At 45.3% G+C, this 20192-nt stretch overlaps 1 protein-coding gene across 3 annotated transcripts in view; it reads right to left on the bottom strand.

The window, feature by feature from the left end:
- slc8a3 (solute carrier family 8 member 3) overlaps positions 1–20192 on the bottom strand; it is a 922684-nt gene that overhangs the window by 67480 nt on the left and 835012 nt on the right. The gene's annotated exons all lie outside the window — the stretch shown is intronic.

Raw genomic sequence — 20192 nt, 5'->3', positions numbered from 1 at the left:
AAGGACGATAGTCATGTTAGTTGTTAAACAACCTGCAAGTGTGGGATTTAGCCCTCACTAGGTGGACAGCAGGTACCAGGAGCTCTTCATGAACAGCACACCTCAGCAAAACATGCCAGCAAGCATTGCCGTTATTGCCCTGACCAACACCATACCCCATGGATTGGCAGCTCAGCAGCAACTGCTTGCCTCTATAGAACCCAATCCTAAAAGGCTCTGAGCCCTAATTATATAAGTGCACATTCACAAAAACTGGCCTCAAGCTAATGTCTTTCAGCAGCTGTCTTCACAAGTCTTAGGAGTCCAAATTTTCGCACATGCACAAACCTCACCAGAATTGTGACGTAGCGGGCAGGAATGGTGCCCACCAGATGCCGTGCTCATTGAATCTGTTGTTAATTCTAGGGACAGTCTTATTTGAATAAAGAGGATGAGCTCCTGTTATTGGAAATATCTCTGAGTGGGAGCTTGTCCAGGGGGGGCGGCAGGGGGTCAGGAAATAGCATGTTCTAACATGGTTTAAATACCTTCAGCAGTTTAAAAGGGCAGTCATTAACAGCATTATTTTCACAGCTAGTGATACTGTTATTATTGCCAAAATGTCAGAGAGGTTGGCTGCACGGCACAGAGCTAACTCCATTTTGTGAGAGGATCTGCAGCATGACAGAGGCCCTCAGGGCAATCTGTGATTCCTCTTTGCATGCTCAGACTGCTTCTATGGATGGCTTGGATGACAGATTGGAGAGGACGATCTCTTCTGGTTTTGCAGTTCTTAGTGGTACCATTAGGTCTGCTGTCCTGCAGATTAATGGCAATGTACTGCCAGTGCCCCTTACTCGTGGCATGGCAGGAACATGCTCAGATGATGGGACTGTCTATTAAAGCAGCAACATATGTATACCATCTTACCAGCCACCCCCAATTCCTGCACAGAAGAGAAAGGGGGCAAGACCAGGTTGTTCATGCAGCAGCACAAGATGTGTAATCTACAGTAGGTCCATCTCAGGACTTAGCTACCATGAGATGAGGGCCACCTCAGTCCCAAGAGGCTTGTATTGACACACAATAATCAGCCACCTCACACACTCCTGTATCTCGGGTAGCACTTAGGTTAAGCATTAAGAGTTCATATTTCATTACATTGGCACCAATGGGAAGGACAGTGGTTGAGAAACACTAGACAGCACACAGTACGGATTGACAATAAAATTACATTAAAGTTATGTGCGCAAATTTTGGGCAGGATTTTAACTCAGGTGTGGGATGGTGCCGTGTTATCCAAATTTCGTGTTTCCCACACGAATCTAAATGGATGTGGGAGATTGATGCAATTTTAACTTAAGTGGCCAATTGATTTCCAACGTGTGGGAAGCCTTTGCAAATGGGTTTTTCATGACTGAAAGTCGCCTCTGATGACGTCATCATTGCTGCTGCATTTAAGGTCCACAGCAAGCCTTGCTTCTTCTGCAGGCTTCCAAGCTTTCTCCATTTGGTGTCAGAGGGACCTACAGGAAAGATGACAAGCGGGAGGCCCAGATCAGCTCCTCGTTTCGACGAGGTGGCCCTGCAGGCATTGGTGGATGGGGCTAGGGCCAACAGGGAGGTGCTCTTCCCTTCCTCAGGGAGGAAGAGGCCTCCCAAGCACACTAAGGCAGTGTGGATGCAGGTGGTTGAGGAGGTCAACTCCTTGGGAGTCACATGGTGAACCTGGATTCAGTGCCGGAAAAGATTTCATGTCCTTCAGCGCACTGGAAAAGTGAGTATGAGTTTCCCATCACCCTCAATCTGACCCCCATTGCCTTTCCTCACCAGCACTCAACTTTAGCAATCTCTTCCTCCACACCCCACTTGACACTGACATCCATGCACCCTTACCCATTCCCTCTCTCTCTATGCTCACATTCACATAACTATTCGACTATGCAGCCCTCACACTCCCTCTCACTCTGATGCTATGAAAACAACTGACAACACACAGGGAGGGCCCTTGGTCTTGCCACCTCACTCCATCTTTGTCTCCTTCTAAGTATGAATGCTATGCAATCTCTACACTCACTCCTTCATTCTCACTCAACCTCCACTTGTCTCCCTCATTGCAGGAAAAGAGAGCTCACAACAAAAGAGAGCGAGCGAGGACAGGAGGAGGGACAGCCTCTATAGTCCACCTGACCCCCTGGGAGGAGGCGGCACTCGAAATAGTGGGACTGGAGGATGATGCGTATGTGGGGGACGGACAGACGGGTGCAACACAGCAAGCTGGTGACAGAAAAATTTCCCATCTCTCTCTTTGACATTGCATGAGTCACTGATAATGATTGTGAAGCTGTAACAGATGGACTTATGAGCATCTGCAAAAAGCAATGTGCATGTAGCCTTGGCATCACATCTCTGACTCTTTCCTTTACTCCCCCACAGGACCATCACAAGCATCTGTTCCCCCCTAGCCAGGAGGAAGAGCCTGAGCAGCCAGACTCCTCAGAGGAAACTGCAACCTCTGAGGGCGCAGTGTCACCAGAAATCTGTGCACCCAGCACCAGCGCAGACACTCACACCTCGGTGGGACCTTCGGGACATAGAGTAGTGTTGTCACCTGGTGTATCACAGCTCACAAGTGAGCACCAGCAGATTATGGAGACAGCGACAGCAGTGGAGAGTCCTAGTCGGAGGGCGCAGGACTCTGCCAGCTCGGCTCAGCAGCATGTCAACCCTCTGCCTCTGGGTCCATCCATGAGATCAGCGGTGATGGAACTCCAGGAACAGATGCAGGAGTCTCTGGCAGGTTTTGTCTCTAGGGTCACTGCGAGTGTGGAGCGAATGGAGGAGTCCATAGCGACCATGACCAGAGCCTTTGTGGAGTCTGGCACATGAACTCATCACCACGGAAAGGATGACAACCTCCGTGGAAAGGATGGCTACCATAGAGGAGAGGATGGCTACGGTAGAGGAGAAGATGGCTATGGCCATGGAGGAGCTTAGTCGCCAGGGTATGGAAAACATGGTCATTGTTCAGAATAGAATGACATCTCTTGAGGAGCGATGGGAATCTATTGTACAGAGAAACCAGACCTTCATGGAAGTCCTTCTGAGTAGGACTGCCATTGCAGATACGGGTCCCCATGGCCCCCCTGATGTGCAGCAAGGTGCTCTCCAGCCACATGCAGGTGCTGAGGGGGACCTGACCCATGAGAGGGAGGTTGGTGGCAGACCTCAAGGAAGTGGGGGCTCCTCTCCAAGCGCTCACACTTCACACTTCCATGCCACTGCAGAGCCCTCGGTCAGAGCCCCACCGGAGTCCACACCCAAGTGAGATAGGCGTCTCAACCCCTGCACAGCCGCAGGAGCAGCAGACTGTTGACGAGCCCTCACAGGCTCGCCACCCCAGAGGACGCCCGCCAAAGGTGTCGAGACAGGAGCAGCAGCAAAGTGAGCAAGGTGCCTCCACATCTGCTGAAGCCACAGGGGAGGCACCACGTAGGAGCATGCGTAAGAGGAAAATTCTGCACAAATAGTCACAAGGGTAGTCACTTGGGTGCAATTTTGTGTTTACTGCAAAAATGCCATCACTTCGATAATGTACATAAAATTTCTGATGGCAAATGGTGCAGTTGTATCGTCTGTCATTTCGCTAGTGGGACTTCCACATTGAGGGCTTAGGCATACTTGCAACTGTCAGTATGGTGGTCAGATTGCTAGGAATCCTCTGGTTCTTGGCCATTGTCAATGCTCTGGTAAGAAGCTGCGAGGCAAAAGTGTTTGTTTGACTAGGCTAAGCAAATTTGGCCAGGATGAGTGCAATGTTGTCGCGCGCTGGCGCCTTCTGGCCTGTGCATCTTCAGGTGGGTGACTAGCAGCTTGCCGCTCCTGTTGATGCTGCTGCTGTTGGTGCTGCTGTTGCTCATGGTTCTGCTGCTGCCGCGGCTGGTCTGCATTCGAATCTGATGTCCAGGAGGAAAGGAATTAAATGTTTGCCATGCTTCTGGAATATGCCTCAGTTGAAGAAGCGCTTAGTCAAGGTGGAGAGAGGGGTTTCCCAGGAGGTCACACTGGTGAGGCTCCAACCTTCCACAGGTGTGGTTAAGCCTTCTAAAAGTTGCCCCAGACCCGAGATCACTAAGTCCTGCTACCTGCAAATGATGGCTGATCAAATCTCCTCTTTAATGGTTGACCTGCAGTTGATAGCCAGCAATCCAATAGTGCTTCCGCCAGGTTTCACCATCGTGTTTCCCACCAGGTGTGTTTCATGTGGGGAAAGGGTTAAATTCACAAGGGCCTTTCAAAATAGGATTATAGAGGCCATTTAGTGGTTGTTAAGGGCCTTAATGACCAGTCCAGCCTGTTGGATGCGGGACGGAGTCGGGACCATCAGACACGCCTGAGTTAAAGTTGCTCGGAGTCGAGAACCAGGCCGGGGGGGGGGGTCCCGCCCGCCAGTTTTTGTGATTTTAACCCCCCGCATGCCTCCAAGCCCGATTCCACGGCTCAATGAAAATCGAGCCCTTTATGTTTGTAAAACACAAACAGTCAGGTAGCATAAATGGGAGCTTAATGAGTTGGTGAGTAAATGATGGCATCTTTTGTGGAAGGGTGACAGAAATTATATCAGAAAATGTGACACTCTGCTACAAAGGATGGCAGGATTGGAAACTCCCGTCCAGAGTTTCTTCATGAGCAACACAATGGACGTCTGTCTTTAGTAGTGTGAAAGGACATACTCAGGGCAGCAGGCAGCATACAAACCCCCTTGATGTTCTAAACATTTACGCCTGTGCAATTCGCGGGCAAGTTTCTTTTTTTCACTTTTTTGTCCGCATGTTGCCGGATTATTGATTGTGACATAATCACAGTAATTTTTTTCAAATGATAAGTGTGAAGTAATCCAGCCATATAAAAGTGGCTAGACTACTTATCACACATGCAAATTTCTCAGTCATGCTTAAAAAGAAAAGTATAAAAGGAGGGAAAGAAAGCAATCATTTCCACAATGGGAAAATACCCTCTATTTAAACTCAGGATATAACTCAGAGCAATTAGGTTTCAATTGACCTCAAGATGTGATTAACTAATGAAATAGGTCTTTGTGGCCTTAAAGGGAGAAGCAATGTTACAAAACAGAAACTACTTAGCAGCAGAATAATACTTTAAGCATTACATGGTATTGCACTCCTGTCATTATAAAAAAGCACAGGGCTGAAATTTAACTTTGGCTGGGGCACAAAACCGGTAGTAGCAGATTGGCCACCCTGTTATGCACCCTGCCTGATTTTCATTTCCAATGACTTCAATTTCACCCCCCATTTCTGCTAACGTAGCATGAGCAACACCAAAAGGAGATGTGCTAGTACAGTGAAAATGATCACAATGTCAATTAATAGGAGTGAAAATGTTTTGTAACCTCACTACAATACATCTACATAGATTGGTTACCATTAATTACCACATAAGTACCTAGACATTACTCCGCTTTATGTCTGCATAAGGACACTAAAGTGACAACTTTCATTAACATAATGCTCCATCACATTCTGAGAACCTCCCAAGGTACTTTGAAGTTCAGTCACAATTGTTGTGTAGGTAAATGTGGCAGCCAATATGTCAACATCAAGGCCCCACAAACAGCAAATTAGATGGATGGCCAATTAATGGGGTCCATTTAAATTTGCCGGAATTGGCATTCACAGGGCAGTGACAAAATGGGGTCAGCAGACTTTCACAGGGGTCTACAGCTGGGCACCCGAAGCACCTGCCTGCTTCAGGCGATAGGCCTCTTTTAAAATGCAAATTGGAGTCCTCTGATGTACAGCCCACTCTTAAAGGTTATGGAACCAAGGTGGTTAGATGGAGTTAAGATACAGATCAGCCATAATCTAACTGAATGGTAGAACAGGCTCGAGGGGCTGAATGGCCTGCTCTTGTTCCTATGTTCCTTCCTATATCTCCCGCAATTGCATTCCCAGCTTTCCTGCTTGCAACAGCAAACTGATCCTATCTAAATTTGCCAGGGAAATAAGGGAAGCCCTTCCTGACCCCAGAAAGCCTGGCAGTGTCAGCAACACGGGCTCCCTGCAGACACAATCCCAGCAGGAATTTCAGTGCTTGTCTATGTGTTAACTTCATACTTCAAATAAATTAACTTTTAAGTAATTTTCTGAAGGTGAACAGCAGCATATTGCAGGTTTACCGCCAGCTTCAGTTTCAAGATGATTAAGTTTTGTCAATTAAATGTCCTGATTAGTAAAAGACTAGTGTAGCAATCTTTCTAGAGGGCTGCTTTCACTGCTTGCTGCATTATTTATGATGACTCAACTGGACTAAAATGGCAGAATATTCCCAATTTGCTTTCTGTAAAGTTGAAAACTCCAGCTCACTCTGTAGAATGATTTTGCATTGATTGGGCTTATGAAACCCACCCAGCGCATTTGCCAGCCAATTGAAGGAAGCGGGTCTGATGACGTCATTTGATGACGCGTCATCAGCCGGTTTCCTTAAAGGGACTATGCGCAAATTGATTTTGACAGTTGTGCTGTCAGGGTTCTACAGGATTGAGGTGCTGCAAACACTGACAAGCACGGCACAGAGGTGCACGGCTGCACCCAGGCTCTCCCATGACTCCCTCCATATGCTTATGGAAGGAGTCACAGCATGCAGGGAGGTCCTCTTCCCTTCCAATGGGCAGAAGACACCTGCCCAGGAGATCAACGCAGCCTGGTTGCACATTGCACAGGAGGGCACAAGCAGGGATGTCATCAGGGGTCCCTGGCTGCAGTGGCGCAAACCTTTCAATGATCTCAGTAGATCACAAAACATTACAGCAAAGCCACACTCAAACTCACTCTGCTGTGCTACTCATCACATCCCCATCACTCTGCCTTCCCTACCCTACTCCTGCACATCCTTACTCACATCAATTTACCTTGCACCTCCACCTATCCCTCTCTATCGACATTATCATATCCCCATCTCACTAGCCACCCCTCACACTCACCTTCATCCGAGTCCAATCATACCAACTAACAACACACAAGGGTTGGCACTTGTGTGTTTTAGCCAATGTTCAGGTAAAGTTTCTGTTAATGTCGTGTCAAACATTGAAACCTTTATTTTCAACACTTTGCGTTCTTGGACAGATTTGTGTTCACCTTTGGAAGTGGCTTAATGAGTTGCAGTGAATGCTGAGATATAACGGTACCTGCACCCCCCTCCCCTCCCCAATGGTGATGAGTGTGAAAGGGAATGGCTTGGACATTGTAGGGATGCTTTATGGTGTTGGTGTGGGTTGGTGTGAACCTGGCGCATCATGTGGCAGCCAGGGTGTACAGCATCAAGTGAAGTAAATCTGGCCATGGTGAGGCCATCCCTGGCCTCCCGGGCAGCAATATGGTCGGATGCTGATGCCCTGTGTCCTGTGCAGCATCAGGTGATTGCGGAGAAGGTTGGTGCTGTTGTTGTTGGTGCTGGTGTGCCTGGTGCTGCTGGTGTTGGGGCTGATCATCGGGGGATTCTGAGAACCAAGCTGCTATTGTTTCAAGCCTGGTGTTGCTGGTGTTGGGGCTGATCATGGGGGGATTCTGAGAACCAAGGTGATATAGTTTCAAGGGCACCGTTGCTGATGTAATAGATGGCAGATGAACTTGAGATGACTGAAGCAATCTGTCAATGGTGAGCGAGGTTGTTCCAATGAGGCGACACTGGATAGAGAGTTTCCTCCAAATACTTGTAACCTGCATAAAGCTCAATCTGTCTTCCAAATGCAGTAAGCAGCAGCTTCTGAGCTTGGAAAGTGAATAGATTTGAGATGGGAGTTTTTATAGCACATTTGCAGCTATCAAGTAATGAGATGATCCACCTCTGTTTTACAATGTGTAAACTACACCAAACTTCTTTATGAGAGTTTCCAATCCTCTCGCAGCCCAAGTCACAACCCAATAATGAATGTAGGAGATGGGGAAAGGGGGCTGGACTGTGTAATGATATCAGCAAATAGTGATGGTATTTGCCTGTTTGATTATGATGCCGTACCAGCATATTTGCCTGTTTGATTATTTATGCCTTACCAGCAGAGGGCATGTGAGAGAGGCAGAGTTTAGTTTTAGTTTCGTTTTAGATGGATCTCTAAGATGGTGTCTCCTGTAATGCTGTTAACTTAGATGAACAAACTTTAGATTGAAAGACATTCTCTTTCATGAATGTGTCGTCATTGAACCCACATAGAAATCAATACATGATGTCAGAAGTGATTGAAAGAGATGAAGAAGAAAAATCTGAAGTTAGCAACTCGACGAGATAGTGGCAAGCAAGCTATCCAGCGAAATCAGCTCTCCACATATTAGCAAGCCAAAAGAGAACATCGTTACTTACCTTTGGAGAATAGCTAACAAAGTGAAAAATGGTAGGATTACACCCACCGGCGAAGCTTCAGTTGACAGGTAATGTGGCTGAAAATTGGAGGAGGTTCAAACAACGTTTGGAGTTGTATTTAGCGGCAATCGGAGCTGACGAGAAAAGTGATAAAATGAAAGTGTCAGTGTTCTTACATGTCGTGGGTGATGAAGCGCTGGAGGTGTATAATAACTTCACATTCGCTGCTGATGGAGACAAAATGAAGCTGGATAAAATAATGGAACAGTTTGAGGCCTACTGCATACCTAAACGTAATGTGATGTTTGAGAGGCACAGATTTTTCACATGTGTACAGAAAACAGGAGAGACTATTGATCAGTATGTGACTGAACTGAGAAACAGAAGCAAAACGTGTGAATTTGGGGGACTGACAGACTCGCTGATAAAAGACAGACTGGTGTGTGATATTCCAGATAATGGTCTAAGGGAAAGACTGCTAAGAGAGCAAGATCTAGACCTGGGAAAAGCCATAGCACTGTGTAGGGCTACAGAGACTGTGAAGTCGCAGGCAAAGGAGCTGTTCAGTGACAGTAGCTGCAACGTGGATGCAGTGAGAATGAACGGACACAAACCGTTTTACAAAAAGAGCGCCAATGTGAAAAAAGAGGCGTGGCCAGCGAACAAAAATGAAAGGGGCAATCGAAAGTCATGTAGTTGATGCGGTACACAGCATCCACCAAAAAAGTGTCCAGCATATGGTAAAACATGCAATAGTTGCAACAAAAACAACCATTATGCCCGTTGCTGTAAGAACCAAGCGCAACAAAGCAAGGTCCATGCAGTAGATGAAAGCTGGATAGAGGAGTTCTATGTGGATGTTGTGTCTGAAAACAAAAAAGAAAAAAGAGACTGGATGTTGACACTAAAAGTGAATGACATACACATTCCATTTAAATTGGATACTGGAGCACAAGTTAATGTGATATCAGAGACTGATTTTAAGAAAATCAGACCCAGACCAAAGATGCATGGAATAAAAGTGAAAGTGACAGGATACTCAGGTACTAATATACCAGTGAAAGGAAGATGCATTGTCAAAGTGACACACAAGGACAGAGAGCGCATGCTAGCATTAATCGTGGTGCCAAAGGATGTGCAAGCCATACTAGGTTTAATAGCCTGTGAGAGACTGAACCTGGTAAAGAGAGTCCTCGTTGTGGAAAGCAAAGGAGAGACAGTCTATGATGAACTCATGAAAGAGTACAACGACCTATTTCAGGGTCTAGGCTGCCTTCCAGGAGAACACATGATCAGAGTAGATAAAAGTATGCCAACGGTCATACATCCATGCAGAAAAGTTCCGTTTGCTCTTCAAAAGCAACTGAAGGCAGAGTTGGACAGGATGGAAAGCCTGAACGTGATTCAGAAGATAGATGAGCCAACTGAGTGGGTGAGTTCCCTCGTCGTTGTGGACAAAAAGAATGGAAAGCTCAGAATTTGCCTGGATCCAAGAGATCTAAACAGAGCAATAAAGAGAGAGCACTTCAAGCTTCCTACACGTGAGGAAATCATGTCACAGTTTGCAAATGCAAAGTATTTCAGCAAGTTAGATGCATCATCAGGATTTTGGCAGATGAAACTGGACAAGGCAAGTTCAAGACTGTGCACGTTCAACAGTCCATTTGGCAGATACAGATTCCTAAGGTTACCATTTGGCATTGCCTCAGCTCCTGAAGTGTATCACAAAACTATCCATATGATCTATGAGCACCTGGAGGGAGTTGATACATCAATGGATGACATCATAGTATGGGGAACCACGAGAACTGAGCATGACGAGAGACTGAAAAAAGTGCTGGAAGCAACAAGGAAAACAAACCTGAAGCTGAATAGAGAGAAATGCCAGCTTGAGGTGACAGAACTGACATTTGTGGGAGATATCCTTAGCAGTGAGGGCATCAGACCAGATCCCAGAAAGGTGTCCGCCATTGAGAATATGCCAAAGCCACAATGCAAAAAGGACGTGCAGAGGTTTAATGGAATGATCAACTACATGGGTAAATTCATATCCAACCTCTCAGAAAAGATGGCGCCACTGAGAAGACTAACTGAAAAGAACATAGAATGGGAATGGAATCATGAGCATGAGAAGTCATGGAGCGATCTAAAGAAACTGTTCACAGAGGAACCAGTTCTGAGATTTTATGACCCAGTGAGACCCATCAAGATATCATCAGATGCATCACAGAGTGGGCTCAGTGCCGTTCTTCTGCAAAAATATGACTACTGGCAACCTATTGCATATGCATCGCGCTCAATGACAGACGCAGAGACGCGATATGCTCAAATAGAAAAGGAGCTGCTCAGCATCACATACGCCTGTGAAAGATTTCACCAGTTTGTGTCAGGACAAGCAATCAGTGTAGAGACTGACCATAAGCCCTTGATTGCATTGTTCCAAAAGCCACTAAATGGGTGTCTGCTTAGAATACAAAGAATGATGATCAGGCTGCAACACTATACACTGAATGTTGCGTACACACCGGGTAAGCTGATGTATACAGCAGACACGTTGTCCAGAGCTGTAGACCCAAGTGAGCCCGCGAACACCAAAATGGATGAAAAAGTGAACGCCTACGTGGACATGATCACAAGTGCACTGCCCATAGCAGATGCAAAAAATGGAGCTCATAAAGACTGAGACAAACAAAGATGAAACAATGAGACGACTGAGGAAAAGCATCTTGGATGGATGGCCCAACATGAAGCAAGACTGCTCACCTGACATGGCAGAGTACTGGAACTGCAAGGCGGAACTATCAGTGGTCGAAGACATCATCTACAAAGGAAGTAAAATAGTTATCCCAAAGAGTCTGAGAAAAGAGATGCTAAAAAGAATCCATGGAGGACATCTGGGAATCGAAAAGTGTAAGAAAAGAGCACGAGAGGTGATGTACTGGCCACGAATCAACCAAGATGTGACAAATGAGGTGTCAAACTGCACAATATGCCTGAAATATCGAGCAAGCAATCCGGTAGAACCACTAAAGCCACACCCAGCGCCAGACAGACCTTACCAGAAGGTAGGCGCTGACCTATTCGTATGTCAAGGGAAGGACTATCTTGTAGTCACAGACTATTACTCCCTGTATCCAGAGGTTTGTAGACTGTGCACCACCACTGCAGATGCTGTGATAACATGTATGAAAGCCATATTCTCCAGACATGGCGTGGCAAGCGAGGTCTTCACAGACAACGGACCCCAGTTTTACAATGCAAGTTTCCGACACTTTGCCAAAGAGTGGGACTTTGTCCACACAACGTCAAGTCCTCACTTTCCACAGTCCAATGGACTAGTGGAAAAATCAGTCCAGACAGTGAAAAGACTGATGTACAAGGCAAAAGACAGTGGAACTGACTTCTACCAGAGCATGCTTGTATACCGCACAACGCCGCTCGAGTGTGGTATGTCACCAGCCCAACTCCTTATGGGACGTCTGTTAAGGTCAAATCTACCCATCCCGGAGAACCTCCTGAAAACAAAAGAGGGGGAGAAAGTGAGGAAGTTCAAAGAACAACAGAAAGAAAAGCAAAAGTACTACTATGACAGAGGAACACAAAACCTACCTGAACTCCACACTGGTGACCAAGTAAGGTTCAAAGACAAAACAAACATATGGACTCAGAAGGGAACTGTTCTAAGTGAAGTTCAACCAAGATCATACACCATTCAGACAGATGAGGGTGCTGTTCTGCGAAGAAATCGTCGGGATCTTCTCATGAGACCAGCCACAGCAGGTCAAAAGACTGATACTGTTGAACAACCTGATCACACAGCAGGTCAAAAGACTGATACTGTTGAACAACCTGATCACACAGCTGAGAACCAATCATCTGAGGCAACAACTCAGATTCAAGGACAATCAATCAGAAAATCCTCAAGACACATGAAGCCTCCTGAGAGACTCATTGAGCAAGTTTAAGGACTCTTGTTATAGAAGGAAGTAATGTTATCATATTCTTTCTTCAAGTTCTAGTGTATTTACATATTTCATGTGAACACACAAAACAAGGTTAACTAACTTTGATCATGATAATGATAATGTAAGTTCATTAAGTGTTACAGTTAAAATGCAGAGTAATACAAAGAAAACATGTTGTTAGATAAAAGTAAAATAGTTTTGTTTTAAGAAAGGGAGATGTAATGATATCAGCAAATAGTGATGGTATTTGCCTGTTTGATTATGATGCCTTACCAGCAGAGGGCATGTGAGAGAGGCAGAGTTTAGTTTTAGTTTCGTTTTAGATGGATCTCTAAGATGGTGTCTCCTGTAATGCTGTTAACTTAGATGAACAAACTTTAGATTGAAAGACATTCTCTTTCATGAATGTGTCATCATTGAACCCACATAGAAATCAATACAGACTGCACCGCCATGGATGCAAATGAGGTGGGAGTGGCATTCATGGCCTCCCAACCCATTTTTCTTTGTAAAAACTCACTGGGCATCACCGTGCAGTGAAAAGCGATGCTGCGGCTTGTCCCAGACCCCACAGACCACAAAGTCAGCATGGGCCAAAGACAGAGAGGCAGGGAAGTGTATTTATTACTTTTTAGGATCCCCCTCTAGGATGTTTGGATGCAATTGGGAGTTTTTCCATCAGCAGCGAGAAGGCCCTTATCTTGGAGGCCCGATGCACAGCTGGAGGCTTGAAATGCCTGCAAGTGAGCTCAAATGTCCTCCCTCTTCTGCCAGCACTGGGCCTTTCCAGTGAGTAGACCTGCTTATTAATGGCCCCAAGCCTACTGACTTAAGTCTGAGTAACATAAGAGGGAAAACACAAGCCACTGAAAACAAACACAGTACTGTGCAATAAAGAGGAAGGAAAGGTTGAAAGATGCAGAACCAAGAAGGAGACAGCAGTGGTATAAGATGGGCTGTAAAGTCAAGGAAAACCATGCATCCCTGCCCCTACCAGTACTGCTCTTTATTTATCACCTCCCGCCCCAGCAGGGAAGGCTTTGGGGGTAGTGGTGGAAATCCAGCTGAAACCCTTCTTAGAAGGAAATGGGCCAGTTGTGGGCACCCATCTGGGCACTCTTCTGGCTCCATCCACTGACATTTTTTTAGGCCTCAGTCCGATTCAAGACCCAAAATAAAAAATTTATGCAGCTCTTTGGAGATTTTCTATCCCTTTAACTCGACCTGCTTCTGCATTGATGCGGCAGTTCCCTGAAGTGGTTGGCTCTCTCCTGGGGAACCCGCCCTGCATAACTAATGATCCCCAACCAGGGAAAATGGGTCGGGGTCAAAGTGGTGGGAAGAGCTCATGCCTGATCCTTCTCTGGTGGCGAGCCTGTCCCGGAGGAAAGTCCAGGTTTGTACCTACTGTAAGCAGCTTGTGCAGCAGAAAGAGGCTGGCAATGAAGAGAGAAAGTTAAGCGTTACGTAAAAACGTCTGCGACTGTGAAGTGAAAATGGATAACCAAACTCCAATTTCAAACCAGCTGTGAGCCGAAGGTATTCATTTCACGTTTATATAAAGAACTTGATTGCAATCCCTTCTGGTTTTCTGCTTCGTTCCCCCCTCTGTAGGCCTGTGTAGCACACCGCAAATGTCGAGCTGTAAACCAATATGTGTGAAACATTATTTGCTGCCTTGGAAGGCAATGTGCTCAGTCAGATCATAGAATCATAGAATGGTTACAGCACAGAAGGAGGCCATCCTGCCTGTTGAGCCTGTGCCATCTCTCTGCAAGAGCACTTCAGCTAGTCCCACCACCCCACCCTTTCCCCGTAGCCCTGCAAATGTTATTCCTTCAGGTACTTAGCCAATTCCCTTTTGAAAGCTACAGTTGAATCTGCCCCCATCACCCTTTCAGGCAGTGCATTCCAGATCTTAACCACTCGCTGCGTAAAAAAGTTTTTCCTCATGTCACCTTTGGTTCTTCTGCCAATCACCTTAAATCTGTGTCCTCTGGTTCTCGACTCTTCTGCCAATGGGAACAGATTCTCTCTATCTACTCTGTTTAGACCCCTAGTGATCAAATTCAATTCAGGTCACTAGATCTTAACTCTGTCTGAAATCTTCTGTAAAATGCACTGTAGGTGCAAAAAGACTACTCAGGGCTACTTCCCAAGCTGGCCCAGAGATCAGCAGGAGATGATTTGTGGAAGCAAGCAAAATGCAGAGATTCAACAAACGAGATGCAGTAGTCTTCTGACATGATGGCCTGGATTCTCCTCCCACTGGCCAGTTCGCAGTGGGGTGGTTCTAACACCTGTGAAACTACCACTGCTGTTTCTTCCCAGAATCCTCAAAAGCCATGCAAGGCATTTTGGAGGCCAAGAAACCAGCCTTTGTTAGCTTACCACCGCTGGGAGGGAGGGAGTGTAATACTGTTCTGGTGCGGCCTTTAAAAGGCTACGGCCAGCTAAAGGGGACCTTGCATTTACAACTCCAGATACTGTAAGATGGCTGAGTGAGCAGAAGTCTTGGACAAGGCAGCAACACCAAGGGCACCCAGATTTTCAGAAGCTTCTGTGGAGATGCTGCCGGCAGAAGTCAGGTGCAAGAAAGGACAGTCTCAAGGACACTGAAGGTAGGAAGCCCATACTTGGGGCACAGGCCGTCTGGAGGGAGGGGACAGAAGCAATGTCCACTGCCCCCAAGAACTGCTACGCATTGCTAAAGCAGGTTCAATGATCTCACAAGCCTGGCTAAAGTAAGTCGAGGCAGTCGTACCAACACTCATCCTCTCCCATTAATGGAGCCTTCACTCACCTCCTGACCTCATACTGTTTCTCTCTCGGTACCTGGGTGTCAGGGGAACTCCTAATACAAAGTCCAACATCTCCAGTCACTCAACCACCATCTACACTCACCAGCCACTCTCTCGACTCACTTTTTCTGACACAAGGGCTACCGCTAGTCTTCAATTCTCATCCTCATGGGATCCATGTGCTCACATGGGGAAAGTGCCACTCACAGGTCTGTAACATAGACTTCTCTCCCTCCAAAGGAAAAGCTGGCTTACAACCAGCAGCAGACAAATACCACCGGGGAGTGCCATAACGATGGAAGATCCTGAGTTTACAGGAAGAGGAACATAGGAACAGGAGTAGGCCATTCAGCCCCTTGAACCTGTTCCACAATTCAATTAGGTCATGGCTGATCCGTATCTTAACTCCATCTAACCACCTTGCCGAACAAAAATTTATTAATCTCAGTTTTGAATTTTTCAATTGACCCCCAGCCTCAACAATTTTTTGGGGAGAGAGTTCCAGATTTTCACTATCCTTTGTGTGAAGATTTGCTTCCTGACATCATCCCTGAACAGCCTGGCTCTAATTTTAAGTTTATGCCCCCTTGTTCTGTACTCACCCACCAGAGGAAATAGTTTCTCGCTATCTACCGATCAAATCCTTTAATCATCTTAAACACGTCAATTAGATCACTTCTTAATCTTCTAAACTCAAGGGAATACAAGCCTAATTTATGCAATCTGGCATCATAATTTAACCTGTTTAGCCCTGGTGCCATTCTGGAAGCTGCCTAAATGCAGGGAGAGGCATAAGAGAGCAATTCTGCTGGAATCGTGCCTGCAGTGAGCCTCTATTGCTGATGCTGCCAGGAATTCTGGAGTCAGGAGGGATTCCCTTATTTCCCTGGCAATGGCAGGTGCCTCCACCACTATAGGCACCTGCTGGCCCGAAGAGGCCAAAAAGCATAGCCAAAAATTGCCTGACTGGGAGGCTGGTCCCCTGCCCCCTCCTATGTACGGTTGGAGTGGGTGGAGGCTCCGCTTCAACAACCCATTGAGGGAGTGTTGGCACAAGGCTGGGACTCACGTAGTTTCCACCCAGTCTGATGTAACACCCACTGAAGCTGCGGCAGGGGCACGCTTGAAACGGCAAATTAGTTTTGGGACATTTTTTTTTGCGGCACAGTTTTTAACCCTGAAAAAAAAGTCTAAAACTCAGGGGGGGAAATCTGCAAATTCTACATTATTGTGAGAGAACCAGTGTGCCTTTTGCTTCTCATACTGTAACTTCAATTTCAAAGATATCAGAAAAATTATTACTGGTGAATCCAGCCCATTAATAATTAAGGGGTCGGCTGTGTAATGGTTGTGTTACTTGGACTAGTAATCAAGAGGCCCAGACTGATAATCCAGAGAACTTGAGTTTAATTTCCACCATGGCACTTTGAGAATTTGAATTCAGTTTAAAAAATCTGGAAATAAAAAAGCTGGTATCAGTAAAAGTGTCAGTTTGTCGTTAAAACCCATCTGGTTCACTAATGTCCTTTAGGGAAGGAAATCTGCCGTCCTTACCCGGTCTGGCCTATATGTGACTCCAGTTCCACATCAACATGGTTGACGGTTAACTGCCCTCTGAAGTGGTCGGGCAACCCACTCAGCTGTATCAAACCGCTACAAAGATCGTTGGGCAACAAGGGATGAGCAATAAATGCCAGCCTTGCCAGCGAGAATGAATAAAAGATATAAAAGCACAAACATGTACAAACTTATTTCCACATTTTGCACTGTCATTTTTTTTCCCGTCCTATTAACTGATGCTGATTTTTGCAACACTGGTATCCATGGAGTAAATTCAGTAGTTAAATGTTATAACACGGATGAAAAATACATCTGATAATTGTTTTGATTGCTGGACAGTCACTTCGGACTCTGAAATCTGACAAAATGGGGACGGTCCCTAAATGTTCTCTATCAAATAACATAACTTCCACTCTTTGACAGAATGTTCGCCTGTCAAACTAAGTCAGCTTGCAAGCCAAGCAAATGCCAACAGTTCTCTTAATAATTTAAATGCTGCCAGACAGGATATTTTGACGTGGGCCTTGTGGTTCACGTTTGGGACATGGCCATCGCTAGTTCCATAGAAAATATCCTGTTGCCGATTACATAAGCATGTGTGGACCAGTTGAATTAGTGTTAACATGTCAGAACGATAATTTATAATGTTTGCGTGGCCTGGCAGCTGTAGCAATGAGAATCATCTGCACAGCTGCCATGTTGTCAGCCAGCACATTGCCTCGTGAGACGGCCTGTCCAGTAACTGGAGACGCACACGCCTTTTCTATTCATATTATTCAGATGCCATCTTTATGACCTTCTTGTACAGAGCTGATGCAACTCTTCTTTCAAGGCTGCAGCTGACAATGGATTTGAAAGGTGATTTACATTCCCTGGGATCCAGCTGAAACAAACTCCCATTATGTGATTCTTAGAATCATAGAAACTTACAACACAGAAGGAGGCCATTCGCCCGGTTGTGCCTGTGCCGGCTCTTTGAAAGAGCAGTCGTGCTTAGTCCCATACCTTCGCTTTTTGTCCATAGCCCTGTAATTTCCTCATCCTCAAGTCCCTGTCCAAATCCTTTTCAAAGTTATTTATAGAATCAGCTTCCACCAACTTTTAGGTAAAGCGTTCCAGATCCCGATAACTCTCTGAGTGGAAAACATTCTCCTCATCTCCCCTCTAGATCTTTTGCCAATGATTTTAAATTTATGACCTCTGGGTATTGACCCATTCGCCAGAGGGAATAATTTTTCTCTATCCACTCTATCAAAACCTCTCATCATCTTTAAAACCTCTATTAGGTCACCTCTTAACCTTCTCTGTCCCAATCAGAACAGTCCTAACTTTTCCACTCTCTCCTCATAACTGAAGTCCCTCATCCCTGGTAACATCTTCATAAACCTTCCTTGTACCCTTTCTAAGGCGTTTACATCTTATCTGAAGTGTGGTGCCCAGAATTGTCCACAATACTCCAGCTGAGGCCTAACCAGATATTTATAAAGTTCTAGCATGATCTCTGCTTTTATATTCTATTCCTCTGTTTATAAACCCAAGTAACCCATAGGCTTTTTTAACCACCTTATCAACTTGTCCTGCCACCTTTAGAGATTTGTGTATATGGACACCAAGGTCTCTCTGCTCATCTACACTTTTTGAAAATCGGGCCATTTGTAGTATACTGTCTTTCCATATTAGTCCTTTCAAAGTGCATCACTTCACACTTCTCTGCATTGAACTCCATTTGCCATGCTTCTGCCCATTTCACCAGCCTGTCTATGTTATATTGAAGTCTATAACTATCCTCATCACTATTTATTACGTTGCCAAGTTTTGTATCATCTGCAAACATTAAAATGCTGCCCCCTATACCCGAGTCTGTGTCGTTTATAAAAATTAAAAAGTGTAAAGGACCCAAAACTGGACCTTGGGGAACACCACTGCAAACCAGCTCCCAGTCTGAAAAACATCCATCCACCACCACCCTTTGCTTCCTGTCACTGAGCCAATTCCGTATCCATACCACCCCATTCCCCTTACTTCCATGGGCTTCCATCATCTTAAGAAGCCTCCTGTGTGGCACTTTGTCGAATGCCTTCCAAAAGTCCATATATACATCTACTGCACTACCTTGACCTGTTACCTCATTAAAGAATTCAATCAAGTTAGTCAGACACAATTTGATTTAACAAATCCATGCTGGTTCTCCTTGATTAAGGATGCCTTTCCAAATGAAAGTTTATTCTGTCTCTGATAATGGTTTCCAATAACTTCCCCACCACTGACTTTGGGCTGACTGGCCTGTAGTTTCCTGGTTTATCCCGCTCCCCTTTCTTGAATAGTGGTATAACATTAGCAACCCACCAGTCCTCCAGCACTACTCCTGTATCCAATGAGGAAAGAAAGATTGTGACCAATGCCTTTACTATTTCTACCTTTGATTTTTTTCATCAACCTAGGATGCATTCCATCTGGACCAGGTGACTTATCAACGTTCAGTGATCCTAATCTTTTCAGTACATCTTTGGAGCTTTGGGTGCTCTAGCTTTTCCCTTCAAAGGAATATGCCTAGCTTGTACCTTAACTATCGCTTCCCTGAATGCCTTCCATTGCTCCATTACTGCTTTACCCTGAAATCATCTTTTCCAATCTACTTGTGTAGGCCCCTTCTTAAATTACTGAAATTAACTCTTCCCCAATTGAGCATTTTTACCTTCGATATTTTCTCATCTCGTTCCATAATTACTCTAGACCGAGTTATGTTGTGATCACTGTTAGCAAGATGATTTCTTACTGTAATACCCTCCATTTGCCCTACTTCATTTTCCAGAACCAGATCCAACACAGCTTCCTTCCTTGTTGGACTGGAGACATATTGATTGATGGTTCTGGTTGCAGATTCTTTTTCCGGCTCTCATTCAACATTTTGGAAATTACCGGCTAGTTATAATTTAAAAAAAAATGTTTATGTGCCATGCATCATTGTCCAATTGATTCTGGGGCACGTGATCTAGATTTTGGATGCCGGGGGTTGGGGGTGGGGGTTGGTGGTGGCGGTCATGGACATTTACCTCATGAGTACTTTGTTTGCATCCTGTATTATATGAATTTTTCTGAGCCAAAATTATTCAGACCAATTGCTTAAACAGTATTGATCAGTTGACATTGCACAGGATTGGATATCTACAGAGCTGGGCTGCTCACAACTTAGGGCTTCTCTAAAGAGCTTGTTTGTTTTCCAGCATGATGAGAGAGATATTATTTAGTCACCACCGTGCAAATTTAAGTGGTCAAACATTGCATCCTAGCAACAAGCATCTCCGATGACAAAATCCATCCAAAAATGTGAGAAACTTTGTAAGCCTTGGCAAAGAAAAATGAATGCTGTCCTTGTGGGTTATGGCCAAGCAGCAGCTGCTGCACATGTCTAGGTTGAGCTTGGTAACAGTTTTTAGTCTTGTTTCTAGATCAAAGGAAGGTTATGTCCCATGTTAAATACACTCTACAAAACAGGCGCATTTAAGGTAAT

The sequence above is a fragment of the Somniosus microcephalus genome, chromosome 12, assembly GCF_052327205.1.
Source record: "Somniosus microcephalus isolate GS21.2 chromosome 12, FLI_Smic_1.0, whole genome shotgun sequence".
NCBI lineage: Eukaryota > Metazoa > Chordata > Chondrichthyes > Squaliformes > Somniosidae > Somniosus > Somniosus microcephalus.
This window is presented reverse-complemented; position numbering and strand designations above follow the sequence as displayed.